The following is a 16,456-nucleotide window of genomic DNA, read 5'->3' as shown; positions in this document are numbered from 1 at the left end:
GAGTAGTGGAGTGAGTAGTAGAGAGTAGTAGAAAGTGAGTAGTAGAGAGAGTAGTAGAGAGTAGTAGAGTAGTAGAGAGTGAGTAGTAGAGAGAGAGTAGTAGAGAGCGAGTAGTAGAGAGCGAGTAGTGGAGAGTGAGTAGTATAGAGTATATAGAAGAGACTGAGTAGTAGAGAGTGAGTAGTAGAGTGAGTAGTAGAGTGAGTAGTAGAGAGTGAGTAATAGAGCAAGTAGTAGAAAGTGGTTGAGAGCGAGTAGTAGAGAGTGAGTAGTAGAGAGTAGTAGAGAGTGAGTAGTAGAAAGAGAGTAGTAGAGAGTGAGTAGTAGAGAGTAGTAGAGAGAGTAGCAGAGAGTGAGTAGTAGAGACAGAGTGGTAGAGAGTGAGTAGTAGAGAGTGAGTGGTAAAGAGTAATAGAGAGTAGTAGAGTGAGTAGTAGAGAGTAGTAGAAAGTGAGTAGTAGAGAGAGTAGTAGAGAGCGAGTAGTAGAGTAGTAGAGAGTGAGTAGTAGAGAGAGAGTAGTAGAGAGTGTATAGAAGAGACTGAGTAGTAGTAGTGAGTAGTAGAGAGTGAGTAGTAGAGAGTGAGTAGTAGAGAGTAGTAGTGAGTGAGTAGTAGAGGGTGAGTAGTAGAGAGAGAGTAGTAGAGAGTGAGTAGTAGAGAGTGAATAGTAGAGAGTGAATAGTAGAGAGTAGTAGAGAGTGAGTAGTAGAGAGTGAGTAGTAGAGAGTAGTAGAGAGTAAGTAGTAGAGAGTCAGTCAGTCAGTGTAAGTCAGTGTCAGTCAGTCAGTGTCAGTCAATCAGTGTCGGTCAGTGTCAGTCATTCAGTCAGTCAGTCAGTCAGTGTCAGTCAGTCAGTGTTAGTCATTGTCAGTCAGTCAGTGTCAGTCAATCAGTGTCAGTGTCAGTCAATCAGTGTCAGTCAGTGTCAATCTGTCAGTGTCAGTAAGTCAGTGTCAGTCAGTCAGTGTCAGTCAGTCAGTGTCAGCTGGAGCAGTTCTGCTGACCTGGTTCTCTGGCTCTAAAGCAGCTCTGCTGACCTTGTTCTCTCCCTCGAGAGGTAGAGTGAGGTAGAGAGGTAGAGAGTGGAGAGTGAGTAATAGAGAGTAGAGAGTGAATAGTGGAGAGTAGTAGAGAGTAGTAGAGAGTAGTAGAGAGTAGTAAAGAGAGTAGCAGAGAGAGTAGTAGAGAGTTGTAGAGTGAGTAGTAGAGAGTGAGTAGTAGAGAGTGAGTAGTAGAGAGTAGTAGAGAGTGAGTCGTGGAGTGAGTAGTAGAGAGTAGTAGAGAGTAGTAGAGAGTGAGTGGTAGAACGTAGTAGAGAGTGAGTAGTAGAGAGTGAGTAGTAGAGAGAGTAGTAGAGAGTGAGTAGTAGAGTGAGTAGTAGAGAGTAGTAGAGAGAGAGTAGTAGAGAGGGAGTAGTAGAGAGTGAGTAGTAGAGTGAGTAGTAGAGAGGGAGTAGTAGAGATTAGTAGAGAGTAATAGTAGAGAGAGTAGTAGAGAGTGAGTAGTAGAGAGTAGTAGAGAGGGAGTAGTAGAGAGTGAGTAGTAGAGAGTAGTAGAGAGTGAGTAGTAGAGGGTGAGTAGTAGAGAGAAAGTAGTAGAGCATGGTAGAGTAGAAGAGAGTGAATAGTAGAGAGTGAGAAGTAGAGAGTAGTGGAGAGTAGTAGAGAATGAGTAGTAGAGTGAGTATTAGAGAGTAGTAGAGTGAGTAGTAAAGAGTAGTAGAGAGCAAGTAGTAGAGAGTGTGTAGTAGATAGTGAGTAGTAGAGAGTAGTAGAGAGTGAGTAGTAGAGAGAGTAGTAGAGAGTGAGACGTAGAGAGAGTAATAGAGAGTAGTAGAGTAGTAGAGAGTGAGTAATAGAGCGAGTAGTAGAGAGTAGTTGAGAGCGAGTAGTAGAGAGTGAGAAATAGAGAGTAGTAGAGAGCGAGTAGTAGAGAGTGAGTAGTAGAGAGTGAGTAGTAGAGAGTAGTAGAGAGTGAGTAGTAGAAAGAGAGTAGTAGAGAGTGAGTAGTAGAGAGTAGTAGAGTGAGTAGCAGAGAGTGAGTAGTAGAGAGCGAGTAGTGGAGAGTGAGTAGTATAGAGTATATAGAAGAGACTGAGTAGTAGAGAGTGAGTAGTAGAGTGAGTAGTAGAGTGAGTAGTAGAGAGTGAGTAATAGAGCAAGTAGTAGAAAGTGGTTGAGAGCGAGTAGTAGAGAGTGAGTAGTAGAGAGTAGTAGAGAGTGAGTAGTAGAAAGAGAGTAGTAGAGAGTGAGTAGTAGAGAGTAGTAGAGAGAGTAGCAGAGAGTGAGTAGTAGAGACAGAGTGGTAGAGAGTGAGTAGTAGAGAGTGAGTGGTAAAGAGTAATAGAGAGTAGTAGAGTGAGTAGTAGAGAGTAGTAGAAAGTGAGTAGTAGAGAGAGTAGTAGAGAGTAGTAGAGTAGTAGAGAGTGAGTAGTAGAGAGAGAGTAGTAGAGAGCGAGTAGTAGAGAGCGAGTAGTGGAGAGTAGTATAGAGTGTATAGAAGAGACTGAGTAGTAGTAGTGAGTAGTAGAGAGTGAGTAGTAGAGAGTGAGTAGTAGAGAGTAGTAGTGAGTGAGTAGTAGAGGGTGAGTAGTAGAGAGAGAGTAGTAGAGAGTGAGTAGTAGAGAGTGAATAGTAGAGAGTGAGTAGTAGAGAGTGAGTAGTAGAGAGCAGTAGAGAGTAAGTAGTAGAGAGTAGTAGAGAGTGAGTAGTAGAGAGAGTAGTAGAGAGTGAGTAGTAGAGAGTGAGTAGTAGAGAGAGTAGTAGAGAGCGAGTAGAGATTGAGTAGTAGAAAGTGAGTGGTAGAGAGTAGTAGAGAGTAGTAGAGTGAGTAGTAGAGAGTATTAGAGAGTGAGTAGTAGAGAGTGAGTAGTAGAGAGTAATAGTAGAGTGTAGTAACGAGTAGTAGAGAGTGAGTAGTAGAGAGTGAGTAGTAGAGAGTAGTAGTGAGTGAGTAGTAGAGAGTGAGTAGTAGAGAGAGAGTAGTAGAGAGTGAGTAGTAGAGAGAGAGTAGTAGAGAGTGAGTAGTAGAGAGTGAATAGTAGAGAGTGAATAGTAGAGAGTGAATAGTAGAGAGTGAATAGTAGAGAGTAGTAGAGAGTGAGTAGTAGAGAGTGAGTAGTAGAGAGTAGTAGAGAGTGAGTAGTAGAGAGAGAGTAGTAGAGAGTGAGTAGTAGAGTAGTAGAAAGTAGTCAGTCAGTGTCAGTCAGTGTCAGTCAGTCAGTGTAAGTCAGTGTCAGTCAGTCAGTGTCAGTCAATCAGTGTCGGTCAGTGTCAGTCATTCAGTCAGTCAGTCAGTCAGTGTCAGTCAGTCAGTGTTAGTCATTGTCAGTCAGTCAGTGTCAGTCAATCAGTGTCAGTGTCAGTCAATCAGTGTCAGTCAGTGTCAATCTGTCAGTGTCAGTAAGTCAGTGTCAGTCAGTCAGTGTCAGTCAGTCAGTGTCAGCTGGAGCAGTTCTGCTGACCTGGTTCTCTGGCTCTAAAGCAGCTCTGCTGACCTTGTTCTCTCCCTCGAGAGGTAGAGTGAGGTAGAGAGGTAGAGAGTGGAGAGTGAGTAATAGAGAGTAGAGAGTGAATAGTGGAGAGTAGTAGAGAGTAGTAGAGAGTAGTAGAGAGTAGTAAAGAGAGTAGCAGAGAGAGTAGTAGAGAGTTGTAGAGTGAGTAGTAGAGAGTGAGTAGTAGAGAGTGAGTAGTAGAGAGTAGTAGAGAGTGAGTCGTGGAGTGAGTAGTAGAGAGTAGTAAAGAGTAGTAGAGAGTGAGTGGTAGAACGTAGTAGAGAGTGAGTAGTAGAGAGTGAGTAGTAGAGAGAGTAGTAGAGAGTGAGTAGTAGAGTGAGTAGTAGAGAGTAGTAGAGAGAGAGTAGTAGAGAGGGAGTAGTAGAGAGTGAGTAGTAGAGTGAGTAGTAGAGAGGGAGTAGTAGAGATTAGTAGAGAGTAATAGTAGAGAGAGTAGTAGAGAGTGAGTAGTAGAGAGTAGTAGAGAGGGAGTAGTAGAGAGTGAGTAGTAGAGAGTAGTAGAGAGTGAGTAGTAGAGGGTGAGTAGTAGAGAGAAAGTAGTAGAGCATGGTAGAGTAGAATAGAGTGAATAGTAGAGAGTGAGAAGTAGAGAGTAGTGGAGAGTGGTAGAGAATGAGTAGTAGAGTGAGTATTAGAGAGTAGTAGAGTGAGTAGTAAAGAGTAGTAGAGAGCAAGTAGTAGAGAGTGTGTAGTAGATAGTGAGTAGTAGAGAGTAGTAGAGAGTGAGTAGTAGAGAGAGTAGTAGAGAGTGAGACGTAGAGAGAGTAATAGAGAGTAGTAGAGTAGTAGAGAGTGAGTAATAGAGCGAGTAGTAGAGAGTAGTTGAGAGCGAGTAGTAGAGAGTGAGAAATAGAGAGTAGTAGAGAGCGAGTAGTAGAGAGTGAGTAGTAGAGAGTGAGTAGTAGAGAGTAGTAGAGAGTGAGTAGTAGAAAGAGAGTAGTAGAGAGTGAGTAGTAGAGAGTAGTAGAGTGAGTAGCAGAGAGTGAGTAGTAGAGAGAGAGTAGTAGAGAGTGAGTAGTAGAGAGTGAGTGGTAAAGAGTAATAGAGAGTAGTAGAGTGAGTATTAGAGAGTAGTAGAGAGTGAGTAGTAGAGAGAATAGTAGAGAGAGAGAGTAGTAGAGAGCGAGTAGTAGAGAGTAGTAGAGAGTGAGTAGTAGAGAGTGAGTAGTAGAGAGTGAATAGTAGAGACTGAGTAGTAGAGGGTGAGTAGTAGAGTGAGTAGTAGAGTGACTAGTAGAGAGTGAGTAGTAGAGAGACTAGTAGAGAGTAGTAGATAGTGAGTGGTAGAGTAGTAGAGAGTGAGTGGTAGAGAGTAGTAGAGAGTAGTAGAATGAATAGTAGAGAGTATTAGAGAGTGAGTAGTAGAGAGTAATAGTAGAGAGTAGTAGTGAGTAGTAGAGAGTAGTAGAGAGTGATTAGTAGAGAGTGAGTAGTAGAGAGTAGTAGTCAGTGAGTTGAAGAGAGTGAGTAGTAGAGAGAGAGTAGTAGAGATTGAGTAGTAGAGAGTGAACAGTAGAGAGTAGTAGAGAGTGAGTAGTAGAGAGGGAGTAGTAGAGAGTAAGTGGTAGAGAGTAGTAGAGAATGAGTAGTAGAGTGTAGTAGAGTAGTAGAGAGTGAGTAGTAGAGAGTGAGTAGTAGAGAGTGAGTAGTAGATTAGTAGAGAGTAGTCAGTCAGTGTCAGTCAGTCAGTGTCAGTCAGTCAGCGTCAGTCAGCGTCAGTCAGTCAGTCAGTCAGTGTCAGTCAATCAGTGTCAGTCAATCAGTGTCGGTCAGTGTCAGTCATTCAGTCAGTCAGTGTCAGTCAGTCAGTATCAGTCAGTGTCAATCATTGTCAGTCAGTCAGTGTCAGTCAATCAGTGTCAGTCAGTGTCAGTGTCAGTCAATCAGTGTCAGTCAGTGTCAATCTGTCAGTGTCAGTCATTCATGTCAGTCAGTCAGTGTCAGCCAGTCAGTGTCAGCTAGAGCAGCTCTGCTGACCTGGTTCTCTGGCTCTAAAGCAGCTCTGATGACCTTGTTCTCTCCCTCTAACGCAGCTCTGCTGACCTGGTTTCTCTGGCTCTACAGCAGGTCTGCTGACCTGGTTCTCTGGCTCTGAAGCAGCTCTGCTGACCTAGTTCTTAGGCTACAGAGCAGCTCTGCTGATCTGGTTCTCTGGCTCTACAACAGCTCTGCTGACCTGGTTCTCTGGATCTAAAGCAGCTCTGCGGACCCAGTTCTATGACTCTATAAAGCAGTTCTGCTGACATGGTTCTCTGGCTCTAGAGCAGCTCTGCTGACCTGGTTCTCTCCCTCTGGAGCAGCTCTGCTGAACTGGTTCTCTCCCTCCAAAGCAGTTCTACTGACCTGGTTTCTCTGGCTCTACAGCGGCTCTGCTGACCTGGTTCTCAGGCTCTAGAGCAGCTCTGCTGACCTGGTTCTTAGGCTCTAGAGCAGCTCTACTGACCTGGTTCTCTGGCTCTAAAGCAGCTCTGCTGACCTGGTTCTCTGGCTCTAAAGCAGCTCTGCTGGCCTAGTTCTCTGGCTCTAAAGCAGCTCTGCTTGCCTGGTTCTCTCCCTCTAAAGCAGTTCTGCTGACCTGGTTTCTATGGCTCTACAGCAGCTCTGCTGACCTAGTTCTTAGGCTCTAGAGCAGCTCTGCTGATCTGGTTCTCTGGCTCTACAACAGCTCTGCTGACCTGGCTCTCCGGCTCTAGAGCAGCTCTGCTGACCTGGTCCCTTGGCTCTAAAGCAGACCTGCTGACCTGGTTCTCTCCCTCTAAAGCAGCTCTGCTGACCTGGTTCTCTCGCTCAAAAGCAGCTCTGCTGACCCGGTTCTATGGCTCTAAAGCAGTTCTGCTGGCCTGGTTATCTGGCTCTAGAGCAGCTCTGCTGACCTGGTCCCTTGGCTCTAAAGCAGACCTGCTGACCTCGTTCTCTCCCTCTAAAGCAGCTCTGCTAACCTGGTTCTCTCGCTCTAAAGCAGCTCTACTGAACTGGTTTCTCTGGCTCTACAGAAGCTCTGCTGACCTGGTTCTCTGGCTCTAGAGCAGCTCTGCTGACCTGGTTTCACTGGCTCTGCAGCAGCTCTGCTGACCTGGTTCTCGGCCGCTAGAGCAGCTCTGCTGACCTGGGTCACTGGCTCTAAAGCAGCTTTGCTGACCTGGTTCTCTGGCTCTAGAGCAGCTCTGCTGACCTGGTTCTCTGGCTCTAAAGCAGCTCTGCTGACCTGGTTCTCTCCCTCTCAATCAGCTCTGCTGACCTGGTTCTCTGGCTCTAGAGCAGCTCTGCTGACCTGGTTCTCTGCCTCTAGAGCAGCTCTGCTGACATAGTTCTCTGGCTCTAAAGCAGCTCTGCTTCCTGGTTCTCTGGCTCTAGAGCAGCTCTGCTGACCTGGTTCTCTGGCTCTAAAGCAGCTCTGCTGACCCGGTTCTCTCCCTCTAAAGAGCTCTGCTGACCTGATTCTCTGGCTCTAAAGCAGTTCAGATGACCTAGTTCTCTGCCTCCAGAGCAGCTCTGCTGACATAGTTCTCTGGCTCCAAAGCAGCTCTGCTTCCTGGTTCTCTGGCTCTAGAGCAGCTCTGCTGACCTGGTTCTCTGGATCTAAAGCAGCTCCATTGACCCAGTTCTCTCCCTCTAAAGAGCTCTGCTGACCTGGTTCTCTGGCTCTAAAGCAGTTCAGATGACCTGGTTCTCTGCCTCCAGAGCAGCTCTACTGACCTGGTGCTATGGCTCTAAAGCAGCTCTGCTGACCTGGTTCTCTGGCTCTAGAGCAGCTCTGCTGACCTGGTTCTCTGGCTCTAAAGCAGTTCTGCTGACCTGGTTCTCTCCCTCTAAAGCAGCTCTGCTGACCTGGTTTCTCTGGCTCTACAGCAGCTCTGCTGACCTGGTTCTCGGCCTCTAGAGCAGCTCTGCTGACGTGGGTCTCTGGCTCTAGAGCAGCTTTGCTGACCTGGGTCTCTGGTTCTAGAGCAGCTCGGCTGACCTGCTTCTTAGGCTCTAGAGCAGCTCTGCTGACCTTGTTCTCTGGTTCTATAACGGCTCTGCTGACCTGGTTTCTCTGGCTCTACAGCACCTCTGCTGACCTGGTTCTCTGCACTCATGATGCACACACCCAACTTCGCGAAAATATATTTAAAAATAATATAAGTTTATTATAAGTACAAATATGTTATTTTTATGACTATTTTAGATAATCTCTTGCCCTGATATGTATATTAAAGACACATACATATCATTTTGGAATATAACATTTTTTTGTGGGAGTTGGGCACCCAGTGCGCCCCAGCACGTATATGACATCACGGGGGACCTGCCACCACGCAAGCATCTCGTACCGTTATGCGCATGTGTCGTGAATGCGCGGGAGCAGGAGACGCGGACTGGTTGCATACCAATCGCGCACATCACGTAATATTAAATGTATATGATGTAACTGAAAAACACGCAGCCGTCGCACACCATACGCGGATCCTTTATGACTTTTCTAAAATAGTGACTAGAATCCGTGCACCCACCGTGATGTGTATGCTTTGAGTGTGCAGCTCCGAAAAAAAATTGGAAGAAACATTTTTTTTAAAGAAAATAATATAAATATATTAAAATAATTTTTTATGTTTTTTTTGCAATTTTCAGAAAAATATATAATGTTATTTAATGAATAAAATATTTATAAATGAACAGTTAAAAACTGTAGAAAATCAGTACACTTAAAAATTAGCATTTAAAAAACCTTTGAAATTCACTGAAAAAAAACATAGGTTTCAGAGACGTTATAGATAGAAATTAGCATTTAAAAAAGCTTTGATATTCACTGAAAAAACCATAGGTTTTAGAGACGTTATAGTTAGTAATTAGCATTTTAAAAATCTTAGAAATTCACAAAAAAAAACATATGTTTCAGGGGTGTTATAGTTAGCTGGCCATTTCACTTGTACAAAACCATAGAAATTCCTCAGTTACAGTTAGTTCTGCTAACTATAACTCACAAGCCCGCAATGCACTGCTGATGATGTCACATATTGCACCATTCATGACATGGTCAGTGACATCACTGATGACATCTCAAATGACATCATTGATGACATCACTGATGACATCATCCACGTGACTATCTGATACACCTCATCATACACTATTATAACCTTTCATCACTCACGGTAAAATACAGAGTACCATATTTGAAACCATTGACACACCAATACCAGTTACTACATACCCACTCACTAATTCCTAAGTCTACACACACAACTACCCAGTCAACAACAGAATTATTTATACATGCAGTCACTAATTAGAGAACACTATCAAATGCACTTATACACATATATAGACATTGACACATCAGCAGTCATCTTAGTCGGTTATGCAGTCATCCTACTCACTCATTAAAAAAATTAATCACACTTACATTTACTCACTTACACAATTATCCAACAACACCTCATTTATTCACACACATAGTAACTCATATTTAATGTGTTAAAAAATCACTATTACAATTATACACTCATTCATACAGTTACTCTCACAATCACTGACTCTTACACATACTTATTTATATACACCAACTCTCACATACAATGCCTTTTATTTTTTTACTTTGTTGAAGATGTACAACTAAAACCTGTATTCGCTCACCAACACACAAATAAATACACTCAGTCACCCAAACAACTGTTTCCACATGCACTCTTAAACCTGTACACCTAGTCAATCAACCATTCACACATCTATGCATAGAGTTACACACACCCCATCCAACCACACACAAACTGAGTGTCCCATACAAATACTCACCCAACTAATCAATAACTAATATACACACTCATGTAGTTAGTGAACAACTTATGCAGCATGTTATACAACAACAGAGACAGTGATGCACACATTCACATAGTTTAGTTACTAATCCATGTATTAAGTGAGACACTTTTAATTACTCACTTAAACAGACAGTCAGACAGCTACTAAATCCTCCATCCAGACAGTTATATATCCACTCAATCATCAATACAGATTGATATATATATATATAATACATATTTACATTTCTAACTAAACTACATTCACTGGATGATGTCATCAGTGATGTCATCAGTGATATCATTTGAGATGTCATCAGTGATGTCATCAGTGATGTCACTGACCATGTCATGAATGATGCCATATGTGACATCATCAGCAGTGCATTGCGGGCACGCAAGTTATAGTTAGCAGAACTAACTATAACGGAGGAATTTCTATGGTTTTGTACGAGTGAAATGGGCAGCTAACTATAACACCCCTGAAACCTATGTTTTTTTCTGTGAATTTCTAAGGTTTTTTAAATGTTAATTTCTAACTATAACGTCTCTGAAACCTATGTTTTTTCACTGAAAAAACCATAGATTTCAGGGGCGTTATAGTTATGAATTGGCATTTAAAAAACCTTAGAAATTCACTAAAAAAAAACATAGGTTTCCGGGGCGTTATAGTTAGCTGGACATTTCCCTCGTAAAAAACCATAGAAATTCCCCTGTTATAGTTAGTTCAGCTAACTATAACTCGCGCCCCCGCAATGCACTGCCGATGACATCACATATTACATCACTCATGACATGGTCAGTGACATCACTGATGACATCTCAAATGACATCACTGATGACATCACTGATGACACCATCCAGTGAATGTGTGTTTTTCTGAAAAGTTTAAATATGTTTTATATATTTATAGTGAAAGGCCTATGGAAGAATGAGTGAGTGTATAAGTGTGTGAATGGGTGATTTTCTAGGTGCGTTACTGACTCTATAAGTGAGTCATTAAATGTATCTTACTGCAGACTAGTGACTAAACTGTGTGAATGTCTGTATGTGTCTGTGTGTTGGTTTATAAGTGACTGCATGGTTTTGTGAATAGCTATATGAGTGTCTATATGGGTTATTGATTGGTTGTCTGAGTATCTGCATGGGTGCCTGAGTGTTTGTGTGGGTAGGGTGTGTGTGACTCTGTGCATAGATGTGTGAGTGGGTGATTCAGTGGGTGCATGGTTTTAAGAGTGCATCTGTGATGGACTGTATGGTTGGGTGACTGTATGTAAGGGTGTGTTAGTGATTGAATGTATATCTCAGTTGTACATGTGTCAGTAACTACATATGTGAAACACAGTGTATATGTGTGTAATAGTATATAACTATTTATATGTGAGAGTGTGTGATTTTGGGAGTGGCTGTATGGATGAGTGTGTGATTGTATCAGTAATTGTATAAGAGCGTCAGAATTTGTTAGTATTTTTATGAGTAAGTGAACTTGAGTGTGTTTAACTGTATAGGTGAGTAAATAGGACTGTAATTAATTATTTGCATGACTGACTAGGTGTGTCTGTACCTCAATGTATAATTGGTGGTGTGTGAGTGTCTATATAGGTGTATAAATGCATATGATTGTCCTGTACTGAGTGACTGTAAGTATGAGTGACTGTACAGGTGAGTGAGTGGAGGTGTATGTAGACCTAAGTGTCAATGAGTGGGTATGTAGTTATTGGTATTGGAGTATCTATTGTTTTCAAAATGGCCGTCTGAAATTTTGGTGTATCAAAGGTTATATTAGGGTGTGAGAAGATGCACTCATTTATCACATGGATGACGTCATCAGTGATGTCATCAGTGATATCGTTTGAGATGTCATCAGTTATCTCATCAGTGATGTCACTGACCATGTCATGAGTGATGTAATATGTGACGTCATCAGCAGTGCACTGCGGGGGCGCGAGTTATAGTTAGCTGAACTAACTATAACAAGGGAATTTCTAGGGCTTTGTATGAGGGAAATGTCCAGCTAACTATAACGCCCCTGAAACCCATGGTTTTTTAAGTGAATTTCTAAGGTTTTTTAAATGCCAATTCCTAACTATAACACCCCTGAAACCTATGTTTTTTTCAGTGAATTTCAAAGGTTTTTTAAAATGCCAATTCCTAACTATAACGTGCATGAAACCTATGGTTTTTTCAGTGAATTTCAAAGGTTTTTTAAATGCTAATTCCTATCTATAAGTTATCTCTAAAGATATCATGTTTAATTATTTTCATTGGATTTCTATATTTTTCTAATTCAGTGTGTCAATTTCATTAATTATGTTTTTGTGAAATTCTTTTTTATCACCATTTTTTAAATTTATTTTTTTAATTAATTCTTTTAAAAATTAAAAAATATTATTTGTTTTTATTGGGTTTTTCAAACATATTTTTTTATATTTTTAAAAATATTTTTTTAACTATATGTTCGAAACTTTATTTTATATATTTTCTTTGCAATGTTTTTGGATCCGCGCACCCTATGCATACCGTTCTTGATCCCTAAGCGTTAGCATCCACGCATGGTATGCGTTGGGTACGTGTTTAGCGCGCGATCGCAATGCAACCGGTACGCGACTACCAGCCTATACGCGACACGTTCGATGTATGTAACGCGACGTTTACGCGCTTCCGCGATGCGTCATCTGTGTCTATGATGCAGTAGGTGCGCGGATCCCGCGAAATATTTAACATTTTAAAAAACATATATATATCTATTTCATGTGAATATTAATTGAAGACAAACTCTAAACTAGTCTTAAAACTAATATATTTTTACATCTAATCCTATAATTTTTTTTAATTCAATTTCGAGGATGCGCGCAGGGTGTGTGCTGCCTATGCGCAGGGTGCGCGGATCCCATGTGACCTGCAAAAAAAGAGATTTTATTAGTTCATTACACTTCCTCTTCTAACTATTGAAAGACCCCACCCAATTCAATAATTCTTCTTTGACCTTCTTTGGAGGAGCATCTCTTTGCAGAGAAGAAGATTTTTTTAGACTAAGTTTACATTTAGCTCTAACTTTTTTGAACTAAAAATGGCTTCAGGGCAGCAGGCATCACGTGCATCTCCTCATACATCTGAGGATGAATTTTTGGAGGAGGCACCACGCAAAGAATGTTTTTCTTCAGTGGTGTGTAATTTTTTTACTTTTCCCGAGGGGCAAAATAAGACCAATGCCACCTTGGTCACATGCAAGATTTGCAAAAGAGTGCTGTCGCGAGGGGATCCTAACAAGAAATACTCGTGCGGCATGGCTAGTATGATGAAGCACCTAAGGACCCTTCATCCAAACAATCTTGAACGAGAAGAATGCCGACGGATGAGAGACACTCCTGCTCCTGCGCCTTCCACCTCATCGCAGCCGAGCACTTCAAGAGTGCATCCATCAGCCCAAAATTTGGACAACCGTCCTCAATTTCAATATTTAAAAGTGCTCTGCACTAAGTGCAATGCGACTTTGTGCTACGGTGAGCAGTCGATCGATCTGATCTGCCGCCGGCAAGAAAGTCACATTTGCTAGTTTTTTTTTGTTGTTGTTTTTATTGTTCCCTGAAGGTCATTGTTTGGTTCCTCCTGTTTTGTTTTTTGGTTTTTTCTTTGCAGAAAAACCCCCAAAATTTAAAAATTGTTCAGAAACCCCCCAAAAAAATATAAAAGAAGAAAGAAGAAAAAAAAAAGTTATTGTAAGAACTTTCCTGGTTTAAAAAAAGAGCTAAATTTCTTTGTTAGTGTGTGAAAGTTTAGATGAATGTATGTGTAGTACGTAATTGACTGAATGAATGCATTAGTAGCGTATGGTGAATGTATAAGTGCAGAACTATGAGGAAGTGCTGCAGCATCACACAGTAACCTCTTTAACTGCAGTGTGCTGTAGTACTTCCGAAGCACAGGGATGCAACATATGTACATAAATATGTTGCAAATCTATGCTTCTCTCTGCATGGCTGCTTAAACTGCAGCCATGTGGTGACACAGGCACCCTTGCACCATAGTGCAAGGATATCTGTGTCATGCGCTGGGTGTTTTTGTGCAGGAAGACACACCTTCCTGCACAAAAACAATCAGTAAAGGCATTTTTCTACTTCAATGTATGCTGAGCATTGTAGCATGCATTGAAGATATAAAAATGTGGAGAAATGAAAACAATTCTCCTTGTTGTGCTTTCCTACACCTATTTTAGAATGGTGCAGCATTCACACGCATATCGAGATTTATGATTTCTGACAAATCTAGACATCTGTCTTGTTCTATGAGTATTCAGTGCAATCATGCACAACAACACTTATAGAACACCCTTTCAACGCAAACTGGTGTGCATAATGAGGTTGTATTTACATGGAGTATAAAAAGTGCACAGAGTGCCTTTTCCTCTCTTTGTAAATATGAAAGAGTGTCTTGTGCAATAACTATGTTACAAAAGTGACATATTTCCAGTTTTAAAATTCCTTGCGAATGATAGAAGGTAAGCACAGAGTTTTGTCTGCAAAGATGTTCAAAGAAGAATGATTGAAATGATTGCGGTCCTTCAATAGCTACAATGGGAAATATTATGAACCCCTCAAATCTCTTTTTTTTCAGGTCACATGATATCTGATTATGGTCGGATTTCAAAACTACATAGGTATAAACAGAGTGTTTTTAAAGAAATGTGTTTGTAGCTTCTTGCAGACCTCCTCATTCTGCATATTGAGACTTAGTTAAACTTACCTTCACAGTAATAGCAATAAAAAATGGTATACATTTTTTTCAGAATTTCATTGCAATCTAAATTCATATAAATTGCTTATCTGAAAGATTGTTAAAAAAAAAACAACATGCTATTCTCAGCAAAATACCACAAGATACAAATCACAGATATATAAAATGCTTACGGCTAACAAAACTTTATAAGTTTAACTTACTAAAACTGTACATGTTGTCGCTTTAAAATATTCACTGAATCTAAGGATGAATTTTTGAAGGAGGCACCACTCCCAGAACGTTTTTCTTCAGTGCTGTGGAAATTTTTTACTTTTCCCGGCGGGCAAACAAAGATCAATGCCACCTTCGTCACGTGCAAGATTTGCAAAAGAGTTCTGTTGCAAGGGGATCCTAACAAGAAATAGTCGTACGGCATGGCAAGTATGATGAAACACCTAAGGACCCTTCATCCAAACAATCTTGCACGAGAAGAGTGAAAACAGATGAGAAACACTCCTGTTCTGTATCTGTAAAAAAGAATCACAAATAAATGTATATTAATAACGTTCAAATTTATACTATTCCATTACTGTACAAACACATTTTCTATAAAAACTGACTAAGAAACTATAGCCCTGAACCACAAGTGTGACGATGGTTAAAACACTACATGCATAGTGCATACTACTTTGAAGCAGTTCATGCCCTAAAGCCTACCTCACTAAAAGACTACATGCTAACTGACTGAATGATTACAGTACTATAAGGAGACACACTGGGTGAGTAACAGGGTATTTGCTAGAAGTGTATGAATACTGACCGGGGAATTGAAGGTGTGAAAGACAACTGTGTAGGTGGTTAGAGGCCTGCATGCATAGGAAATAGGCATTTGAAGCAGTCTATGTGCTAAGGCCTGGCTCACTGCATGAGTACTTGGGAACTGACGGAATGATTAGAGTACAGCAAAGAGAGTGCCGGGGTGAATTTATAGGTGGTTGGCTTTTGACACAGTGAATGGATTAGTACTTGGTACTGAATGGGTCACTAGAGGAGTGCAAAGGGAGTGATAGGATGTTTGCTGGACTGTATGGATACTGACTAGGGAATTGAAGACGTGAAAGACAAGTGTATTGTATGTTAGAAGACTGCATGCATACTGCATAGACATTTGAAGCAGTCTATGTGGTAATGTATGGTTCACAACATGAGTACTTGGAAACTGACTAAATCATCAGACTACTGCTAGGACAGTGCCTGGGTAAAACTTTTAAATTTTCTGTTCTGGCACAGTGAAGAGAATAGTACATGGTACTGCACTTTAGTGTCAAAGCATGACTCATTTTATTAATGCATAAGCAAAGACTGGCTTCTATAGCTACTAAAACTTGACAACATGACCGGTTTTAAAACAGTTATCTGTCAGCAAATACACGATGTTACCAAATGTTTCTATCACAATCCTTACCCAAATGCACACAGACTCACAGTGTGATTTTAGATAAGCAACACTATCCTAGGAGTTTACCAAAACTCATTCACTAGTCTAGAAGAGGTAAGGGTACTGCACACAATCTACATATTTAAGTACAGCACATTAGTGTCAAAGCATGACTCATTTAATCAACGCATAAGCAAAGACTGGCTTCTAATGCTACTGAAACTTGACAACATGACAGGTTTTAAAAGAGTTATCTGCCAGAAAATACACGATGTTACCAAATGCTTCTCTCACAGTGGTTCCCAAATGCACAAAGACTCACAGTGTGATTCTAGAGAAGCACCACTATCCCTAGGAGTTTACCAAAACTCATTCACTACAGTGGAAGTGATAAGGGAACTGCACACAATCTACATATTTCAGGACTGCACTTTTGTGTCAAAGCCTGACTCATTTAATCAAAGCATAAGCAAAAACTGGCATCTAATGCTACTAAAACTTGACAACAAGACAGGTTTTAAAACAATTATCTGTCAGCAAATACACAATGTTTCCAAATGCTTCTCTCACAGTGGTTCCCAAATGCACACAGACTCACAGTGTGATTCTAGACAAGCAACACTATCCTAGCAGCTCACAAAAACTCATTCACTACTGTGCAAGGGGTAAGGAGACTACACACAATCTACATATTAAAGTACAGCACATTAGTGTCAAAGCATGACTCATTTTATCAATGCATAAGCAAAGACTGGCTTCTAATCCTACTAAAACTTGACAACATGACAGGTTTTAAAACAGTTATCTGTCAGCAAATACACAATGTTACCAAATGCTTCTCTCACATTGGTTCCCAAATGCACACATACTCACTGTGTGATTCTAGACAAACAACACTATCTAGAAGGAGTACTACATTTTAGTATAGAAACAGAACTCATTTCACAAATTCATAAACAATGACTGGTTTCTAATTCTACCAAAATATAAAAACAGCACAGTTATCG

The sequence above is a fragment of the Triturus cristatus genome, chromosome 5_2 (genome assembly GCF_964204655.1).
Source record: "Triturus cristatus chromosome 5_2, aTriCri1.1, whole genome shotgun sequence".
Taxonomy (NCBI): Eukaryota; Metazoa; Chordata; class Amphibia; order Caudata; family Salamandridae; genus Triturus; species Triturus cristatus.
The sequence above is the reverse complement of the archived record's forward strand: the minus strand, read 5'-3'. Positions refer to the sequence as shown.